The sequence below is a fragment of the Pseudopipra pipra genome, chromosome 3 (assembly GCF_036250125.1).
Source record: "Pseudopipra pipra isolate bDixPip1 chromosome 3, bDixPip1.hap1, whole genome shotgun sequence".
NCBI classification, from domain to species: Eukaryota; Metazoa; Chordata; class Aves; order Passeriformes; family Pipridae; genus Pseudopipra; species Pseudopipra pipra.
The window spans coordinates 3,760,738-3,773,090 of record NC_087551.1 but is presented as its reverse complement, the minus strand read 5'-3'; the positions used below and the strand labels follow the sequence as shown (position 1 = coordinate 3,773,090).

At 44.3% G+C, this 12,353-nt stretch overlaps 1 long non-coding RNA gene across 2 annotated transcripts in view; it reads right to left on the bottom strand.

The window, feature by feature from the left end:
- Nucleotides 1-12,353, bottom strand: part of LOC135410756 (uncharacterized) — a 117,611-nt gene that overhangs the window by 54,087 nt on the left and 51,171 nt on the right. The window contains exon 3 of one of the 2 annotated variants that reach the window (XR_010428855.1): nucleotides 10,662-10,741. The exons of the other annotated variant lie outside the window; for it this stretch is intronic. This is a non-coding gene — a long non-coding RNA (uncharacterized LOC135410756). The remainder of the gene's footprint in view (nucleotides 1-10,661; nucleotides 10,742-12,353) is intronic. 2 annotated transcript variants of the gene reach the window in all.

Genomic DNA, 12,353 nt, shown 5'->3' with positions numbered 1-12,353 from the left:
CAATGTTTTCCCTAGGAATAATCCCCTACAACGTGAGGTTTGTTCAATACACACGCTGAACAAACTCTTTATACGTGGAATATGTAAGTTTTTATATAAACTTTCTGAAGAAACCAAACCCCTCCAGTTTCAGCTTGGCCTTTAAAGAAGTGCAAAAGCTTTGGTGTGCTTTTAAAAGCAGAGCATCAGAAAGGATTGATTTTTTTTTTCCCCCTGGCTTGACTGACCCCAGACTGTAACCTCAGACAAGCTGATAGTTGAGAAAGTAAACTAATTACAACGTATATCCAGAGCCTGCCCTGCCCCGGCATCACAGACCCAACATTCCCACATTGCTCCTTCTTTTCCACACTTCCCAAAATTCATTTCAGTGAATCCAAGATGCTCCCAGCATGGATCATTTGCTACCTTTTGGCACAGCAGCCACTGGCTCAGCCCAGCTCTGGGCATCTGTTGCCTTCGCCAAACAAGCATTTTCACGACAAAAGTCAAGAAATAAATACCAGTTTCAAGAAGTTCCTGAAACCTCTATTTAAAGTGCCTTCAGTTGTAAGTTCAAGGAAGGCAATGCCTTTGTGACAGCACAGCCGTGGAATAAAAAGATTCCCAGGGCCTCCTGGCTGCTCTGACTCCTGGGCTTTAGAATTATATGAGTATGGGCTTAAGACCACCCAAATTCTTTTTTTTTTTTTTTTGTTTTTCCCTTTTTGAGAAGGGGGGAAAGAAAGAGAACATGGACACACAGGGGTGAAAGGGACCATCCCCTCCCCATCATGTTGGACAACTGTAGTTTTACAGTACCAAGGATGTGACAGGCAGCACTGACCCGTGACAGCAGCTGTATTTACACTAGAGCCTAACAGGGAAAGCACACTGGAGGGGTTGGAATATGCACTGCAGGATACAGTGGTCTTTGGAGAGATGCTTTAACCCACATGTGCCAAATCCAGCTGCAGGAATTTAATTCCCTGCCAAAGCACAGCCAGGGGGGAACTGACTTTTGTCTCTCGCTTAGTGAGCATGTGGCTGATTTTGCACCTGAATCTCAGCTCTCTGCCAGGAAGCATTCCCATAGGAGTGGGAGATGTTCTGCTGGAGAGCCAGTGTTCCACTGAGGATGAAGCCCCCAGTTCTCCACTCACAACACAGTGAGTGCAGGGACCCCAGACAAGCACCTGAGGGGCAGGGGCTGTGCCCTCACAGATCCAGGCTCAAAGCAATCCACTGGGACCGGGTCTCTTCAAACTGAAACTCATTATACAGCCTTTTGACAACATTTCTTTGTTTTCTAATTGATTCAGGCCTTCTTAGGCTGATCTCTCAATACAGAGTCTAAACAAAGAGAAACATAATCAAATACTTGCTTTTTCAGCAGGAAAAAAAAAAGAAAAAAGAAAACCATGCACATTTGCTCCATCTTAGGCTGTAGTTTTCCTGGGCTGCTCCCATCTTTATTTATTGTTCTTCCTTCACACCATGAGTTCTTGGATAGCAAAGGAAAACAGCCCATGTCTTCACGGACAAGAGTTGGCTGGAAAATCAAATTAAAAAAGGCAATCACATTTGCAGCAGTGCAGGCAGCTAAAATAGTCCACGTTTTTATTTATATCACTTCGGGTAGTGAGTAGCTCAGAGCCCTCTTTGCATATTCCCTTGTCCCAATAATTCCTTTATTACCACTTACTTTTAATCACCTGCCAAAAGCAGGTGCTTTATACTTCCCTGGATAACAGATGGAACACGGGGTTTGTGATGCAGGAGTCAAGACAGGATGGGCAGATGGGACAGGTTGGAGGAGAAGGGAGAGAGGAGGAGAGTACAAAGTTCAAAGCCATGGGAAGATTTAGTGTAAACTTGTCACGGAGGAGGCTCCAGCAGACACATCTCAGTAGCAGGAAACCCGAACCACCACATGTTTGCACAGAAGTTTTCAGCACAGGAAGTGCTCCAGTCTGCAGGACCTGAGCAAAGGCACTGGGGCAGGCAGGGCAAGAATGTGCAGCAACCTCAGGTCAAGTTTGTCCTCTGACACAAGCAGAACGTGGCTCCAGTCACTGTTTCAGCCCCACAGGGGTGAGACCCCTCTAACATCAACCTCCTGCCCACAGCCTGGTGCCAGGGAAGGCAGCACGGACAAGCAGGAGGTGCTTGGGATACCTGGCACTGGAGGTTGTGTAGCGTCCTCAGATGCAGCCAGCAATCCTCACAACCTCTGGGAAAAAGGGATATTTACTCCAAAACACCTTTAAAGCCTCTCTGTTGATTAGTGAACTTTGTATTGCTTCGAGCTGAGGGACTTCAGGCCAGTCCCACACCAAGCTCTCAGCTGGAGAATAAAGAATGATACAGAATCACAGAATGGGGTGGGTTGGAAGGGACCTTTGTGATCATCTGGTTCCAACCCCCTGCCATGGGCAGAGACAAATTCCACAAGACCAGGCTGCTCAGTGCCCTACCCAGCCTGGCCTATCCTGTTCCCTGTCTTCCACATCATTCATTCTGAACAACCTGTGGAAGTTTTTTCACTCATTCATCAATACACTTGTCTGGCTTAGGTACCTGTTGTGCAACCAAACCTTGCACTTCTGGTGAAATAAAACAAAGGCAGGTCAAAATGGCAGAAATGGTGTGAGAACTCGAGGGCCCAGTTTTCATTTCACACACAGAATTAGCAAAATCCCTCGATTCCCAACAGCCATTCCTTCTCCCATCTCTCCTCATTTATGAGGGGTTGGCTGTGCAGAAGGGACCAGGACAGTTCCAGCTGACCCAGGACCCTCTGGACAACAGGAGCAGTGTCCCAACAATCCTGTCCCCATCCTCTCCCCCTGGACAAACATTCCCACAGGCTGTAACCCCAGGAAGGGCTCAGGGAGCAGAGCAGGGAACCTGCAGCAGCTCAGCCCCTGACGTAGGTAGATCACCACCCTCCTGCCAGAAAGAACCATTTCAGGGACTCCTTTCCACAATATTGGGAATTCCTGCAAAACTCCCGTTTCTGACGTGCTGCTCTGATGTGAAATATCCCCAGTGTTTGCAAAGGAGTGATTCTGAATGACTAACCAGCCCCGCATATATTTCAAGAAAACTTGGAAACAGCCTTGTTATTTTTGGAAACACGGACGCTTGTTCGGGGCGAGCTGGCAAGGGGGAATTACTGCGGAAAATTACCCAAGGAACAGAGAGGCTGCAGTGCCACCTACTGCTTCACTCCGGGCTCTGAGTTTGGAGTTCACAACAAACGAGGAGACAAACAGTGACACCCGGGAGTAGCCCCGAGCTCAGAGAGTCACCCAGACCTGCCCATGACCCAGCCCAGATTCCTCACCAGAAGGTGCAAGGTCAGTGCCACAGTGATGAAAGAGCCAACCTTGCCTGGGAGCTTTGCAGCCCAGAGCAGGAAGCGTGATGGACCTTCAAAAAGCACTTAATTTTTATTTAAATCATCCTTTGTATTCTTTTTTTTGCACACAAATAGGAAAGTTGATTTGGACTCTTAATACACCCTCAACTTCACCACAGATCAGCAGCAGTAAGTTCCAAAGATACTCCAAAAGACATACCAAAGGCATCTTGTATAAAAGTGTGGCTTATATGGTTTCTTTAAATCCTTGAATTTATTTCTTTTCATAATTTAACCTTTTAATGTAATGATAAGCCTCCCTGCTACACAAGACAGAGAACAACTTCCTGGCCTCCAGTTTGCTGGTCAGTCAGTACTGCATAAAACTTCACCAGGTTCACAGAATTTATTAAAAAAAAATACGAAGAAATCCAAAAATAAAACCAGTTTGTGCTTATATGGAACTGCCCAGTTAAATGTGAGACTATTCCTTGACTCCATTTCAGTTTTCCCAACCACAAATTCACAAAACGTAGATGACTCCACAAAGAAAACAGATGCTCCTTTGGGATTCTGAGTTCCCAGCCGGAAAACAAAACACGCAGAAACGCCAGGGGAAGGTTGTTTTCTCCCCCAGCTACAGAGTATCAAAGAGCCCTAATTAGAATTTGCTACTCAGTACAACGTATTATCAAAATCACCAAAGAGAACATATCCATTTATTCCTAAATGTGGTCTGGATTATCCAGGCATTGGAGATGCTTGGTTGGATGTGTGTCTGGTCTGGTTTGTGTTTGGTTTGGAATCCATTCATTTAGTCCTTAATTTGCCATTAAGGAACTGATACAGCAAGTGTGCACATTAAACATTTAAATGTGGGTGCCTGGAGGCACATGGAGCTAAACAACTGCAAGTGGTTATCCCTGGAAGTTGAAGCAAGTGATTTTCCTTCCTCCACAAAGATGAGGTTAAAGGTTGGACCAGACGACCTCCAGAGATCCCTCCCAACCTAAACTGTTCTATCACTCAGTCAAGAAGTGCAGTGCAGAGGATAATGCTCTGGAACATCACTTCCCATTTGTGGCAGGGCTGGACAAAGTTCCTACATCCAGCTCTTGGGACGCTTCAGTCCACAGCTCCAGAAGGATTTAAGTGAGAAAGTGCCCTGACATCAGTACCTGGGGGAGGCAGCACCCAGGGCCACTCACAAGGTAGATTTGATTACACTGCATCTGTAGAAAAACCTGACCTGAATCCCTCCTGTGCCAAATGCCAAAGTCCTTCTCCACAGACCAAAGGGATTCCCTGAGTAGTTTTGCCCATTTATCGTGGCTAAGAGAAATTCCTCACAGATCCTAATAAATGTTGAATACTGTCACACCACTTAGAGCAACGTTTTTTGTAGAATACAGCTATAGAAAAATGTATCACATTTCGTGGTCTGTTCTTCCAAAAACTCCTACAATTTGGCCCGTAGGAAAAAAAAGGAAAAGCCTGCTCAGCAGTGCCAAGCTTTTAATGGTGTCCCAAAGCAATGCAGCTTTGAACAGAAAGTGAGGAATATTGGATCTGTGGGAAAGGAGACTTGGGACAAGAGAACTTTGCTGTAATGGAAGGGAAACAGTACAGAAGAATCCTCAGGAACATTTCCACCCAGTTCTGGGCTCCCCAGCACAGGGTTTGCTGCTGGGAGTGCAATGAAGTGACACAAAGATGATTAAGGGACTGGAGCATCTTTCGCTTGAGGAGAGACAGGGAGAACTGGACTGTTCAGCCTGGAAAAGAGAGGGGTCAGGGAGATCTTCTCACCTGGCATAAATAAATATCTGTTGGGAGAGAATGAAGAGGGAGCCAGAGTCTTCCCACTGGAGCCCTGTGACAGCACCAGAGGCAAAAGGCACAAGCTGAAACAAAGGAAACTTCATCTGACCATAGGAAAAACACCGGTTTTTTTGTTGTGAGAAAGATCAAACACTGGGATAGGTTGTCCAGAGAGGTTGTGGAGTCTCCATTCTTGAAACCAGAAATCTCAAGCTCCTCAGTTTTCCTTGTTTCTTTTTTAAAAATGCTGATGGAGATCAAATTCGAATCCATCAGGTCACATCAGAATCATTAAACTGCAATAAAGATCAACCAAAAAGCAAAACTGCAGACCAGGTGTAATAAACACTGAAGCACCAGGACTTTTTCTTCCACTTAAACCCTGCTCTACCTGATCCCTCAGTACACATAGGAGAGCCTTTAGGAGAGGGATTCAGACTAACTAATCCCAACTAAAATGCTATTGCATAAACTGGATTTATTCACCTCCTTCAACGACAGGTACCCACAGAAACAGATGTGGGTCTTTCTTTTACCTCAGTGTTTGAACCAGACAACGAGACAACTCTTTTTTGGTTCTTATTTGTACTAAATTTAAGGGTTACAAATGGGTCTGATCAAACACAGATTCAAAGAACCTGCAAATACAGACACAAACTCCTCAGTTTAATTCCCTTTGTGCAAAATGCCTGAATTTAAGAGCACAGACTCCAAAACAGAAGACCAAATATATGTAAAAGCATCTTGCTCCTACAAAGGAACCGATCCTGCATCTAATTAAGGAATTGGCAAGATTCTATTAATTATGTCCCCAAGATCAAGGTTTGGCCAACTCTCTTCAGAGCCTGGGTGTAACTAAGCTCTAAATAAGTCTGCAGGAGGAGACAAGAGTGTGCAGAAGCAGCAAGTGGCACTTAAAAAGCCCAGCCTGGACCCACAGTGCTCAGCAAACAGCCCTGGTTTCCGTGGTGGTTTGTGAGGAATTTGCCTTTGAATCTGCATTAAATAGCCAAATTTTCTACATCCTGCTTGATGCATTTGGGAAACATCTGTTTTGATTAAGCTGAAATCAGTGCAGCACGTTAACATCTCAGGGGAAATTGGGTTCATTTCATACGGATTTGAGGGCTGTGTTCTGGTGATATCGAGCACTGAGGGAAAGGGGTGACACCAGACAATTCTGGGAGAAAGGGAAGCAAAACTGAAGCAAACTGCCACCATCCCGTGGGTAAGAATCACTCCCAGAGCAAAACAGCTTTCCAAATGTGTCTGTTGGGTCTCATTTTTATCTATTGGATGTTATCAGACTCCTGCAACTAAGATTTTCCAAGCAGCTTAGAATTACAAATGACTTTCAGTAACGTTTGGGTAACAAAGCTCCCTCAAGTTGACTTGGAAATGTCTCCTGTGCCCACTCAGCCTTGCAAGACAAGGACTACTCCATCAAGGATTTCCTAACACAGGGTCCAGCAAGGAGGGCTTTCACTGGGAGGTTGTACATGGAGCAATGGAATAAAGGATAGTCTGAGTTCTCTGATGAGACTAAGCAGTTGGTGAAGCTTGCAGGGTTTGAGCTCCTTGCTGTGGCAATCAGAGCAAGGCAATTTTGCAGACCTTAGTGTCGTATTTCCCTGCTCCTTTGGAAAAAAACCATCTAGTTTTCAACACAGCTCTAATGATAACTCCACAAAACTGTGTGGTTTTGCTTTGTAGATCACTGAAGTATTTTGTCTCATGTTGCTCCACAGCTCTACTGTGTCAGCTCCAAATGAATCAAAGAGAACTCTGAGCAAAAGCTGTTTGAAGCTGGTAACATTCTGGATTCTCAGTGGAACCACCAATTTTGCCTGATGAGGTTCACTCCAAAGGCTTCATTGACTTAAGCCACTCTTTCAACAGGCATGGCAGGAGTTTAAGGTTTCTGATGAACCATGAAACCAGGCAAGTTTCCGAGGAGCTTTTTGGGAAAGCTTTCCTTAATTCCAGCTCTGCATCACCTCACAATTTTGCCACCAGCCTCACAAGACCCAGGGGAGAGTTGTACAAGCTGTTGAGGAAAGCTGTGACAACTGGATTAGAATATCCAGCAGGCCCAGGGGACAAGGAGTTATTCACCAGCTTGTAGGCCAGAGCTCCAAGGGTCAGTCAGGGAGCCAGGGAAGAGCTTTCAGAGCAACACTGACCTCCTGTAACAAATAGGAACTAGTGGGTTTTTCTTTTTAGACAGGGTTTTACTGTAAAATGCTGATTTATCAATACTGGCAACGATGCACTTGGATCCAGGATACAATTTCTGGACAGGGAGAGACACTCCAAACTGCCATGTATCCTCTGGAATGCTCCTGAAGCAGCTTTTAAGGTCACTTTTTAAAGAAAGATTAAAAGCTACCAAAAACAACTGAGCTGCTGAAATCCAGGATCAGTGTTTTGCTCTGTCACACTGTTCCTACTCCAACTAGTTTCTTTGTGCTCTATCTCCTCATTTCCCAAGCAACTAAGACTTCCTACCTCATGGAAGTCATGGGAAGAAGTTTTAAAGTCATGGAAACTTTAAAGACTCCCTGGTGCTTCGCTGTAGCAAGGATGGGGAACACAAATACTTCCTGTACCTCGCCAAGGAGGTGTAAAATTCCCAGTGTTTCTCACCAGTGCTGTCAAAACATACAACTGGCCAGAGCATTCATTTGGAGTGAGGTTGGGGGCTTGACCACTTTGAAACCAGGTTTGGGTTATGCCTGTGCCCCATCCCAGAGGGATGCTAAGCACAAGCAGAGTGATAATGGTCTTCTGCTCATCTGGAAATCCAGAAAATGTATCAGCAGTGACCTCTGAGCAATGAAAGAAAGTCATTTTTGCTTCTAATTCTGAAGAGTTCCCATGTAGACTCTCCCCAGCAGAGTCTGGAGAGGTCTGTTTAGCAGCAGACCTGCTGAAGGTCTCACACCCAGTCACAGCTGCCTGGGCTGCAAATACAGATTTATAGCAATTACATTTATCCTTTGGGTTATACAAGCAGCAGATCCACCAAATTCCAGGTCCTCTTCACTACCCAGCTCTGGGCTGACCTTACACTCCCTCTTTTAGTTCAGTTTAAACATTGTCATCTGCATTTTCTTGTTTGTCTGAATCCTTGGGAATCTATATAAGAAAAGATGCACGAAGAGAGAACTTTGTGTTCTTTTTAACATGTCAACTTGGAGGACAAGGATTAGAAACCTCTGGGTGACACAGACTGGAGTCAATTAGGACAAAACATTCCGTGTGCACACTCTCCTCAAGGCAGCATCTGCAGCAAGTGTGTAATGCAAACCATGCTGAGCAGCTCTGTCCAGCCCCATTCCTGCCCAGCTCCCAAGGATTCTGGCTGAATCTCACCAGACAGAAGTGGGCAGTTCCTCTGTCATTAGAGAGCACCCAGGGAAGCAGCACAACAAAATGCTTCCTGCTGCTGCTAAAGGCAGGAGGCTGCGATTTCAGCTCAGTTGTCTGCTCTCACATGGAGCAATCCACAAATATTTGAGCTTTCTGGCAGCACAAACTCCCTCCCCTCCCAGCAGCAGAGTCTTTTGCTCTAAGTGCTCCAAGACATTTCCATGTTTGCCTTCTCGGGCTGTTGATAGTAAACTGTTTAACAGGAGAGGGCACCTGTGATGCTTTTCCTGATTATTGATAACATCTAGAAGGCTTAAACATGGCCTTTCCTGCTTCAGCTTTTACAGGAGGTTAATTGAGATCAGATACTACATCACTATTAAGCTCAGCTTTGAGTAAGTGCACAGTCCAGACTATGGAAAAAAAAATGTTAAAAAATATTTGGAATAGTTAAATATACCCAGATCAGCCACACATGGTAACTCCAGAGCACTCAGGAAGACAAATGCAGGACTCTGAGCCATTCCTGGTTATCTGTGGAGTGCTCACTGAAAACATGTATGGAACTCCAGGAGACCAGAAAGCTGATTTTTAAAAGTTAGGGAACAGTTTAGGGACATTTAGCTCAGTATGTAGACCACAGTATAATCCCTAGGGCAAAAAAAGACACTAGGAAATACCTTGGATACATGGAACAGAACAAAGTACAAGACAACTGGCTTAAAAAAATCAGATTTTTTTAAATCTGAGAGGGAAAGGGTGGGGAGAAGTCAATTATTTGTTCTCTCTTTCCCCCAAGGACAGGGCAAGAGTGAAGGGCTAAATTTTAAAAACAAAAGAAATTCAGTTGACAGGTCAAAAAGATGTTTCAAAGTTAAGTAACAGTTACTCGGAGAGACTGTGAAATCACCTCTCACAGACTTCTAGACCCTGCCAGGGAGGTTTAGGCTGATTATTTACTTGATTACAGGTATGGCTTCCAGCCCCCAGCACCTCCTCTTGCTCCTCCTGCTACCTGACATCCCATTTCGTTTCTCCTTCCCTCACAATTTCTTCCTCGCACCACTTCTTCCCCTTTCCCTCCAGGGACAGGGAGTGGGAAATCAGACTTTCAAGAATTCTGCCTCAAATGAGTGAGGAATTAAGACAGAATTAGTGTCACTGATGAGAACATTTTTCAGCCTTCATTAGCCCAGTGACTAAGGTGATCTCTCATGCTCTGGTTATACAGCTGCTTCCTTTGCAGCACCCCTAATTTCGAGAGCCACAAACAACTTAAAGAGCCATTTTGGCTGAGATTTTCTAGGCATGAGGTAGAATTCCAGCACAGTGCAGCTTCCAAGATTTTTCCCATTTGGAAAAAATCATTTGTCACTGGAGAAATAACCCCTGGTCCTCTAGTTAGAGCCTGTATGACAACAACACACGTGCAGGAGGCAGCGGGATCATGAGGATCCGCCAGGCTCCGACATTTCTTTCCTTTGGGAGCTTCAGGACTTCAGTGTTGCATTACCATCAGCTCCTTCCCTGGGATGTGTTTTCCAAGGAACTCACCGATGGCACGTGTGACAAATGATATCTGTTGCATTTTATTCTCCCCCTCTATCCCTGGGTTGCCATTTGAGCCGTGTCTGACAGCAGCGCCGGGCGCTGATTAACGTCCCCCCAGTGCCGCTGCTGCGGAACACGTGGGCTCCATTAGCCCGGCCAGGGATGGAATGATCCCTTGGGAATCACCCACCTATCCCACCAACATGACTTACCAAAGCTGGGAATGTCCTAGAGATTAACCCTTGGGGATGGAAGATGTGAGTCAAACCACGGCTTGCTGGGAAAAGGGGGAGCTCTGTCAACCACCCATCGGCCCCGAAACCTTGGGAAGAGCTTCGGCAGTTGAGGAGCAAAGTTAGTTGAGACAGTGAGTAAATGAAAACCAAGGGCTGTCATTACTCCTGTGCACTTGGACAATTTGAAGGTGTTTCTTCTTCAACCTCAGGCCACAACTGATAAAATAATCCTACAGAAGTCCTTAGGCATGGGCTTAACTCCCGTTAAAATCAACATCCCACCGATATTGCTGAAATTAAACGTGTGCTTAAATGTTTTTCTGAATCTGGGAACTTACTTGACAAGGGTTTGTTTTCTTTATTTTCTTCTTGATTTATTTTCTTTATTTTCTTTTCTTTCAATGTTAACTCAAAAATGCTGCGGACACATAAATATTAGGCAAAATTATTAACTTTTTCTAGATTTCTTGGCCTTTAAAAAAAAAAAATCTGGTCTGGCTAGAAGGCTGTCTTATCATAAAACCAACATATTAAATTTCTCTGACAGTAAAATCTATCTATAGACATACAGTAACAACAAATTAACCTCAATCTGACATGAATGAAAACAGTTCCTAAGTGGTTATAGTTCCTAAAACAGAATCTATATGCAATAAATATAATTATTTCACTGAAATTGTTAGCACATGTTTTCCTTTTGCAACAGACATGTTCCCCGTACCATCTTTGTTGTATTGATATGTTCTTTAGTAGCCCCTTCTGTGCCTTCATCCTTGATTTAAATTTACAGTGACACATTTTTAAACAATAGCAGGAAACCTCACTTATGACTTTAATTATAAAATGGTGTTATAAAATTATATCCACATTTTACTTTTGGCAGTTGGCAATCCCCATTTCACATAAATAACCCTTCTTGGCCTCAGCAGTTCTCTTTGGTTGATCTCAATGCTTACTGTATGTAATTGATATAAAAACACAAGGTTTAGGAAGCAGTTATTGGAACTTGTTAAAAGAAGTAGTCAAGTTCATAAACACAGTCATTTTGCTGTGTTACATGCCAGGAGAATTAATAATGGACTTTTGGGAATAAGGGAGAAATTCAGGCTTTTTAAAGGAAGACTGATGTAACTACAGTGTTCCACTCCTATGTTAATTGTTTGGCTCACAGAGCCACGGCTTTGTTTCTCTTCCACCCACAGCTGCTTCCAATAATTTTCCCAAACCTGACACACACACACACATCCACGTTATACATCCAGTTCTAGCTGCACATATGCACTAGCACCAAAACAATTCTGGTGTGCTGCAGGAAAGAACAGGAGCAAATGTGTTATACCTGGTGGTATGAATAGAAAAGGAAAGACAAATCACAGCACAAAAGGCTGAAGTTTAGCAAGACTAGAGATGGAGCTGCTTCGAGTCACTTCATAAACCAGTTCACATGAAGGGGCTGATTTTCAGCTGAAGATCCCAAATTTGCACAGAGCCATCTCTGTCTGTTTTACCTTTGCACATGAATGTGCAGGAGGTACTTGTCTGCATGAGCAATTAGCTCCAGAATTGGATCCTCTGAGGCACAATGGTTGCACAGGAGCACAAAATGTCACCTGTGCACAGCCCAGGGATAAACTCATCTGAAAAACTCAAGCAGCACCTTCTTAACTTATACCTGGCCATCCCACAGCATCGCTTGCAGGATTAAAGTTAAAGCCTTGGACGGACTGGAGACAAAACCCAGCCCAATTCTCACCAGCTCTGGGCCCTCCAAACCCTTCACTGAGCTGGGGGAGCTGCAAGTAGTCCTTCACTCTGAAAACAAGTCACTTGGGTCAGGCCCCACTCAAAGGTTTTCCTTCTGCCACTTTAAGGACCCAGCTTCAAAAATTCTAACTTATTAGAACTAATTTATGAGAAAGAATTCAAAACCATCAAGAATGTTATTCTTAAATTTCCATTTGGCATCTGATTTATCTCATACCTCAAATAAAAAACAGTTTAAGACAACAGAAGGGGACTTTGTGCTTTCT